This window comes from Parambassis ranga, unplaced genomic scaffold, assembly GCF_900634625.1.
Source record: "Parambassis ranga unplaced genomic scaffold, fParRan2.1 scaffold_21_arrow_ctg1, whole genome shotgun sequence".
NCBI classification, from domain to species: Eukaryota; Metazoa; Chordata; class Actinopteri; family Ambassidae; genus Parambassis; species Parambassis ranga.
The window spans coordinates 4,173,283-4,182,084 of NW_021144767.1; the positions used below are offsets into that span (position 1 = coordinate 4,173,283).

General features: G+C 43.0%; 3 non-coding genes across 3 annotated transcripts; 2 read left to right on the top strand and 1 right to left on the bottom strand.

Moving 5' to 3' along the window:
• Window positions 1–1,662: 1,662 nt before the first annotated feature.
• On the top strand, window positions 1,663–1,734 carry trnap-ugg (transfer RNA proline (anticodon UGG)). The gene has a single exon. It is a non-coding gene; the product is annotated as a tRNA-Pro (tRNA).
• A 2,904-nt stretch (window positions 1,735–4,638) lies between these two features.
• On the bottom strand, window positions 4,639–4,710 carry trnap-ugg (transfer RNA proline (anticodon UGG)). The gene has a single exon. It is a non-coding gene; the product is annotated as a tRNA-Pro (tRNA).
• A 2,369-nt stretch (window positions 4,711–7,079) lies between these two features.
• trnar-ucu (transfer RNA arginine (anticodon UCU)) lies at window positions 7,080–7,171 on the top strand. The gene is given in 2 exon segments: window positions 7,080–7,116; window positions 7,136–7,171. It is a non-coding gene; the product is annotated as a tRNA-Arg (tRNA).
• The last annotated feature ends 1,631 nt before the right edge of the window (window positions 7,172–8,802 follow it).

Below are 8,802 nucleotides of genomic sequence, written 5' to 3' on the forward strand. Positions count from 1 at the left end.
CTCCTGGACATGCAGGTAGAGACCCCACTGGTCACCTGGATCACTAACTATCTTACAGGTCGACCACAATTTGTGAGGCTGAGGAACACCGTCTCGGACACGATAGTGAGCAGCACGGGGGCACCCCAGGGCACGGTACTGTCTCCATTCCTGTTCACACTCTATACATCGGACTTCAGACACTGCTCACAGTCCTGCCACCTGCAGAAGTTCTCGGATGACTCTGCCATTGTGGGCTGTACCAGCAGAGGTCGGGAGGCGGAGTATATGAGTGTGGTGGACAGCTTCGTGGAGTGGTGCAGACAGAACCACCTGCAACTGAATGTCACAAAGACAAGAGAGCTGGTGGTGGACTTCAGGAAGCACCAGACACTCCCAAACCCGGTCAGCATCAAGGGTACCAACGTGGACATTGTGGACAGCTACAAATACCTGGGTGTCCACATTGACCACAAACTGGACTGGTCCACAAACACAGAGGCAATATACAGGAAGGGACAGAGTCGCCTGTATCTACTGAGGAGACTCAGGTCCTTTAACGTCTGCCAGACCATGCTGCAGATGTTTTACCACTCGGTGGTCTCCAGCGTCATCTTCTACGCTGTAGTGTGCTGGGGCAGCAGGATGAAGACGGCCGACACCAACAGACTCAACAAGCTCATTAGGAAGGCTGGCTCGGTGCTGGGAGTGGAGCTGGAGTCTGTGGTGGAGGTGACGGAGAGGAGGATACTGAGGAAGCTCCTCAGTATTCGTAACAACACGTCTCACCCCCTGCACGACACACTGCTGTCCTACAGGAGCACATTCAGCGGTAGACTGAGACTACCGAGGAGCAGCACAGAACGCCACAGGAGGTCCTTCCTGCCAGTGGCCATCAGACTGTATAACTCCTCCCCTTTCTGTAGGGAGAAGCGCTAGATAATCATGTCAGGCATCACTGTCATTCCCTCCACTGGTCTATATTTATGTTTACTTAGCACCTTACATCTCCATATTTGTATCCATGTATCATATATTGTGCTCATACTGCGTACTGTACTCTTATTTTGGATTATAGTGACACTTATACTCTGTACTTAACTGCATTTAATGTAACTTGATACCTCTGGCACAAGAATTTCCTTCGGGATTAATAAAGTTTTATCTTATCTTATCTCTTATCTTATCTTAGGTCATAGCAGCAGTCACCTGATGAGGTCATGTATCAGCTGAACTCAATTAAATTGAATTTTCCATCCAATAAATGCAGCAGAAATAGAAACAGTAAGGTGCATAACATTCCTCCAGGACATAAACCTTTGCATTTCAATATACCAAATTAAGTTGGATGAAACCCCCACATCGCTGGGCTCCTGTCTTCACAACGTGTAAGCTGCCCTCCTATAGGGTTAAAAAACACAAACACACAACACTCATGTTGATCCTGAGCATCACATAAACATGTGAATCTTTCATTAATATTGAAGTTCCTCCTTTGTTCTGGGAAACTTACAGAAGCTTCTTTGAGAAGTGGTTCAGCTGGGCCATGAACTTCAATGCAGCGGCTTTATATTCCTAACCAGAAATCTTTGTTCATATCTTTACCAATGTCAAACTAAGAAGAACATGTGCTTTGTGTTGTTCTTCCACTGACTGAAACATGAAAAAAAAGCTGTCACACATGGCTCGTTGGTCTAGGGGTATGATTCTCGCTTTGGGTGCGAGAGGTCCCGGGTTCAAATCCCGGACGAGCCCTCATCTTTGAACTTCAGTAGATAGGATGGCTGCTTCATGTTTACATTTACAGCACATAAGTTCATATTCCAACTTAGTCCCTGTAAACAGCTGTCTGCTCAAACTCTTAGAAGCAATCATTCTAGAACTGCACTGCACTGAGGACCAATGTCCAGGGAGAGCTGAGGAAGAAGTACAGGGGCTGTAAGGCAGGAGTGAAAGTAGAGGCTGCACGTAGACATTTTAAGCCAGTGATCCCCTCGGCAATAATAAGGAATGTCAACTCAGCTGGGCCATGAAGTTCAATGCAGCGGCTTTGTGGTGATCTGCAAGAAGTCATCATTCACCTTGAAAACAGTAGTAGCACAAAACAGTATTGTTAGTTGTAGTTACTCTCACACAGAATTGAATGGCTATAAAGAAATGTGAGTTTTCATTTTACATTAATTAATTAATTACCAATTAATTAATAATTAATTGAATTTTTGCTCGTATCAAATGAATAAACTCCGATCTTTATTTACGGACTCCACAGCAAGATAGGAAACATTACAACAGCGAAGTCTCCTCCAGCAGATATTGGAAAGAATTCCACTCAGCCGAGAATCCGCGGTACGTTTAGTCATTGTGCTGCTTACGACCAAACGAAGCGCTGGAAGAACGTAACGTAGGTTGATTTGCACAGACACACATTTAAATGTGAAATTGTCCGGTTTGTTTATTTGTTTGTTTTTTCTGCTGCTGTTCTACAGTCTGAGTGAAAACATGCACTAGTGTGGGACATATTCCAGTCACAGGTTCATTTGCGCAGACACATGTTTTAACTTTAATAATCACTGATGTGACTTTTCTGAACTTTGTTTGTCTATTTGTCTGTTTAATTTTAATGTTGACATGCTTTGTGACCTTAAGATAAAAACATTTGAAGGACAAAGTTACTTTAAATGTTTGCTTCATTATTATTTTGAAGCAGTTTGTGCCTCAATATTATCAATACATATTTCCATGGCTGGTTGGTGCCTAATCACCAGCTTAGCCTGTTAGAATGAAGTAGTTAACTTGACTGATGATTTGTCGGTATCATGCTAGAACACTGTGCCAATTTAGAGTCAAAAACATGTAAGTGCAACTGTCATCAATTAATCGTCAAATTAATCGTTATCGGCTAAATGCCACAATTAATCGTGATTCATTTTTTTGCCAATATCGCCCAACCCTAATCAGTATATATAGTAATAATATGAAGTAGTTGAGATTTCCTGTGGATTTTAACAGGTTGTTAAACTATTTTACCTACAGAAGTAAACACTTAATGACTATTTCAGAGACAGATTCAACAAAAACTCGGTGACAAACTAATTACAAGTGAAACAACAGTTTTGTCAAACATACTGGTGCTGCTACACTAACAGCCTCCATATCTGAGGCCTTCTCTCATTTACAGAGACAAAAAACTGGTAAATCCCATAGAAAAATGAACCAAACTGCTTAATGCAGATAATACTGAAACACTAAAAATACTAACTTACAAAAAGATGCATGTCCTTATTTTTATTTGCTTATAAAACTGCTGAATTCACAACAAACCTTGTGGATGTGTTTATAATGATGCCCTGCCTCATCTGCTGCATCAGTGTTTCCCTGTTCATATAATGCTCCACTGTGTCCTGACGTCCATCACATGTGTTTTATTCTTGCTGATAAGAATATGAGCAGGTGGCTGTGCACTGGCTCGGCGAGGCTGAAGCTAGCAGGCTAACAGGAGCTAACATGGCCTCATTACAACATGGGTTAATGCTGAAAACAACTCTAACTCTCCGTGTCTTTGTTAGAATCTCCTCATGTCCATTGTGTGTGGGGAGGCAGCAGAAAAGGCAACAACATGTCATCAGACAAATAATACCATCTACTGTAACTGGAAGTAAACAGCAGCTTCCTCCCAACTTTTCTAAGTTTCTTTAACATCAACCTAATGTCACCTGGGGCCATGTGACAAACAGTCAGGCTTCAGCATGAGCTGGACTTTGTGGGATGACACTGACGTCACCTCCTCCAGCTTCGACCAGCACTGACGGTTCTCTTTACGGTGTTTTACGCTCGCTCGAAGAAAGCCACTGGCTTTGTTAGGTCCGTTACTATAGTAACGGTATTGCAGCGCTGTGGTAACCAGGAAAACATGGAGTGGATTTCAGTGGTGAGGTTATTCTCTTACGAACTTAGTGGAACAGAGTTTTTCACGAGCAATCGAGACAGCATTAGGTGGAGTTTCCTACTCACTAAATGTGGGGGGGTCCAAACGGGCCGTTTTAAAATGTGGGGGGGACACGTCCCCCTCTGATATAATGGTAGCGACGCCTATGGATTTAGTAGTAGCCTAATCCACGTATTAAAGTACATCTGCATGCAGGTGGTCCCCTTACAATAGAACACGTTTATACCTTTTCCTTTTACTAAACAAAGTCATTTCAGCACGTTTACAGGTCTCCCCTGCTGTCTGTCACGTACGGCACAGTTCCAGCCCGATGCACACCCAGCAGCACAGACACACACGCAGGGGAGCAGGCACCCACCAGCAGACAAAAACGATATAAAAAATAAAATATATCGTGAAAATATGCCGACTGCTTCACTTCAATAAATCGCGACTGTATTGTTTCACATTAACTACACTTAAACACTGGCTGTACCCCTGCATACAAGTGCTGCTTAGGCTAACACAGAGCCTTTACTTCCGACGTTAGTCCTCAGTGCAAAGACTTCTTCTCTTGAAGAAACAATATCAGTTCTAGAATGATTGCTTCTAGGAGTTTGAGCAGACTGCTGTTTACAGGGTCTAAATTGGAATATGAACCTATTTGGGTTGAAGATTATTCCTGTAAATGTAAACATGAGACAGACATCCAATCTACTGAATTTCAAAGATAAGGGCTCGTCCGGGATTTGAACCCGGGACCTCTCGCACCCAAAGCGAGAATCATACCCCTAGACCAACGAGCCACATGTGACTTCTTGCTTTTCATGTTTCAGTTGGTGGGAGAACAACACAAAGCACATGTTTTTCTTAGTTTGACATTGGTTAAGATATGTACAAAGATTTCTGGTTAGGAATATATAGTGTTGCTCCTGAAGAGGGACTTGAACCCTGGGCCCTCAGATTAAAAGTCTGATTTCCTGCAAGATCCACCCACAGAGATCCTGAACACATAAAACTCAGATTCCCAACCAGAATAGTAGCAGAACTGAAGACACCACTTGGAGGAGTGTCTTCAAAAACCAATCCTTGAGTCCAATGTACCAACCAGCACACAGTAAGTGAAACAGGCATGTCCACGCTTCAACAATGAAAACACAGATTGGCCATATGGGGATCGAGCTAATCGGTCGAGCCCTATTGATTAAATGATGTTATGATGTTATTCGGGAATTCTGCCTATCATTCCGGAATACTGATGTCTATACTGGAATGCTACTGTTTATTCTGGATTTCTGCATTTCATTCCAAAATTTTGTCTTTCATTATGGACTGCTTTTCATTCTGGAATGGTGTCTTTCATTCCGCAAATCTGCTTTTCATTCTGTTAGCTGACTTTTGTCCTGGAATGTTGCCTTCCATTTTGGAACGCATGCTTCCATGACATCACAGGCCGCTGTTGGGTTAGGGGTTTAATCCCAGAATTTTGTCTACCATTCCAGGATCCTGCCTATCATTCTGGAGTGGGTGGATGGATGTCTATTCCAGGATGCTCTCATTCTAGATTTCTGCCTTTCATTTGGGAATGCTTTCTTCCATTCTGGGATGCTTTTCATTCCAGAATGATGTCTTGCTGACTTCTGTTCCACTATACAGTGTTATTCGGGAATTCTGCCTATCATTCCAGAATACTGATGTCTATTCTGGAATGCTGCCACTTATTCTGGATTACTGCCTTTCATTCCGGAAATTTGAATTTCATTCTGGAATGCTTTTCATTCCGAAATGCTGCCTTTCATTCTGCAAGTCTGCTTTTCTTCCAAGGCGCTGTGTTAAGGTTGCAGTCTCCACTGCAGGACAATCCTGAGACAGAAACTGGTACACCCAAAGGATAAAACTCCCAGGGAGAAACACAGCAATATCATATATGCAGTCCAGTGCAGTGAGGAATGCTCTGATCTGTACATTGGAGAAACTAAACAACCACTCCACAGAAGAATGGCTCAGCACAGGAGAGCCACCTCCTCAGGACAAGACTCAGCTGTTCACCTCCACCTCAAAGACAAAGGACACTCCTTTGAGGACAACAATGTTCACATTTTAGACAGAGAGGAAGTCAAGGAAGCCATCTATGTTAAGCTGGTAAAACCTTCTCGAGGTGGTGGCCTCATCTTTCTACCACATACAAAGCAGTTATTTCATCCATTCCCAGGAAGTTTCACTCCAAGTCACATGCTAACAGCAAGAACAATGGGCTGTCTACCAGCAGTCTCATAGTCGTTAGCCAGTCATTAGACACACCTGGCACAGGCAGCCAGATCATCACAGGTAGTTATGGAAACATTTAGTGCTATTGTTTGTGAGTTTTATCCAGACCACCCACTGAGGTCTGCAACCACATATAAACCATGTTTCCCCACCAACAGATCAACAACTGATGAAGCTGCTTGGATGAGCAGCGAAACCTCTTCAGGAAAACTCTACAAGTCCAGACGCCTTGCTTCAATCTTCTCTACAAACATGCCAAAGCAAACAGTTTTTACCAACAATGTTACACACTGAGTTTTGAAGGTCTTAACCACTAGTCTGGAATGTTTACGACATGTGTGAAAAATTGTAATTCACGTGTGTTATTACCCATAGACTCCCATGTTAAAATGTCCAACTTCACAGCAGGAATGAACATGTTTACAGCCTGGTACAAAAAAACATTCTGGTCTCAAATGATAGGTTCTCTTCTAGTGTCAATTGTATGGGGGGTGAATTTTTTTTTACAACTCACTTGTTTTAATTCAAAGTCAGCTTTATTGTCAAATCTGCTATATGTGCTGGACATACAGAGAATTGAAATTGCGTTACTCTTCACTCCATATATAACATGTAACTAAAAACTTGTGTAAGTGTAAAAAAAGGGAAATTGCTTAAGGCTGCTGCCACGCAGTGTCATACAATGACCAGCACTGGAGGCAATGTGGGTCAAGGACACACAACCCTGCTCTACCACTGAGCCACTGCTGATGTTGCCTTCCCTTCTGGATTGCTGACTTGCCAGAATACTGACTGTTACTCCTGAATTCTACGTATAATTCCGGAATTCTGTTGACTATTCTGGAATGCTGCTGCTTATTCCGGATTTCTGCCTTTCATTCTAGGACAAACAAATGAACTGCTTTGTGGCTCTGTGGCACAATGGATAGCGCATTGGACTTCTAGATAAACACAGGAGAAGTGATTCAAAGGTTGTGGGTTCGAGTCCCACCAGAGTCAAAGTGCCTTTTAACTTCCTGTGGCGCCGTCCTTCAGGGTGGATACAGCTCCTGTCCAGAGCTAGAAAAAAAGGACTGCACCCAGACATCCCGGAAAACAGCGTCTCTGCCCCCGGATTTGTGACCGTACAGGTGGACAGAGATCTGACTGGTGTGAGCTTTTGCTTGGCACAGAGGCAGCTAATAAACTGAAAGTTGTACCTTTTTCAAATGACATGGTGAGGAGGAGAACAGAAGATCTCTCAGCTGACATTCAGGCACAGCTGCTGGATAGACTGCGATCATGTAAGAAATGTTCCTTTCAGTTGGATGAATCAACAGAGCAGAGCATCTCCAGTGCTGCTCAGTTGATAGTTTTGGTGTGCTATCCCTGGAAAGGAGATATTTTGGAAGACTTTCTGTTCTGCAAGTTACTGCGCAGATAAAGTCTGTCAATCCAGAGATTAAAGCTGCTCACTGTATGCTGCTGAACATGAGGCACTGCTGGATCACTCTGAGGTGCGATGGCTGTCGCAATGGCTGCAGCACAGAGCTCAAACTGTACCGACCAGCTCAGAGGGGAAGAAGAAGGAGCAACATCACATCAGGAAGGAAGGAATTGTCACTGCAGAACTGAAGAAGCTACTCGGGGGAGTGTTGGTCCCACTTAAGATTAAAATTTAGGGTGTTTTCACACTTGCTCCCTTTCGGCCCTCTAAACGAATGCAGATCGATGACTCAGGATTTTTTGCTCTGTTTAACTCTAACTCTATTTTCCCTGAATGTCCAGTAATTTAACCAGAAAACACAGGAGAAAGCCGACATTCTGCTTCAAGTGAAAACTACCCAGACTTCAGTGCAGTGGAGGAGTCTGAGAGCTCTAGTGGACCTGGTGTGAACAGAAAGAGGACTAAATTACATAAAACCAGTGACCCTGACATGATTTGAACATGCAACCTTCTGATCTGGACTCAGACGTGCTACCATTGCTCCATGAGGTCTGTTCACAGCTTCTGCTCTTCCAAGGACTCGGTTTAGCATGACATGATTAGCTTGATGTTCATATATGTGTTACACATTATTACTAGATGAGCTGCAGTGAAACATCCAAGCCACCACGTCCCAGCACATATCAGAGATGCAGAACAGATGGAACAGTCTTATGGAGTGATGGAGGCCATGAAGCCTCCTAAAGCTTTGAATGGAGCTAAAGTCATGATGCACTGACCTTTCTTTTTATATAATGTCTCATAAGTATTTGTTATAATATTGCCCCAAAAAGTCAGTCACACTTGTGTGAAACCAGCCTGTCCAGTTAGGATCAACACTGATTGTGGATCAGTTTCAGCTGCTGTTGTGCAAATGGAACAGACAACAGGTGGAAATGAGAGGCAGTTATCAAGACAGCCCTATAAAGGAGGTATGTGTTATAATACTAAATTATGTCTTCAGCTACTTTTATACTCATTATTAATCCCAGATTAAGGTGTCATTTAGGAGAGAGATTTAAATTCTATCTTTATGTAACTTCTCCTTCTGATACACTCTGATAGTTATTCAGTTACAACATGCTGACTGGAAATCTGCAAAATGAGCCCTGAATTTTTAGAGAAAGCAGAAAGGACACCAGTATTACTGTCCAAACTAAACTAA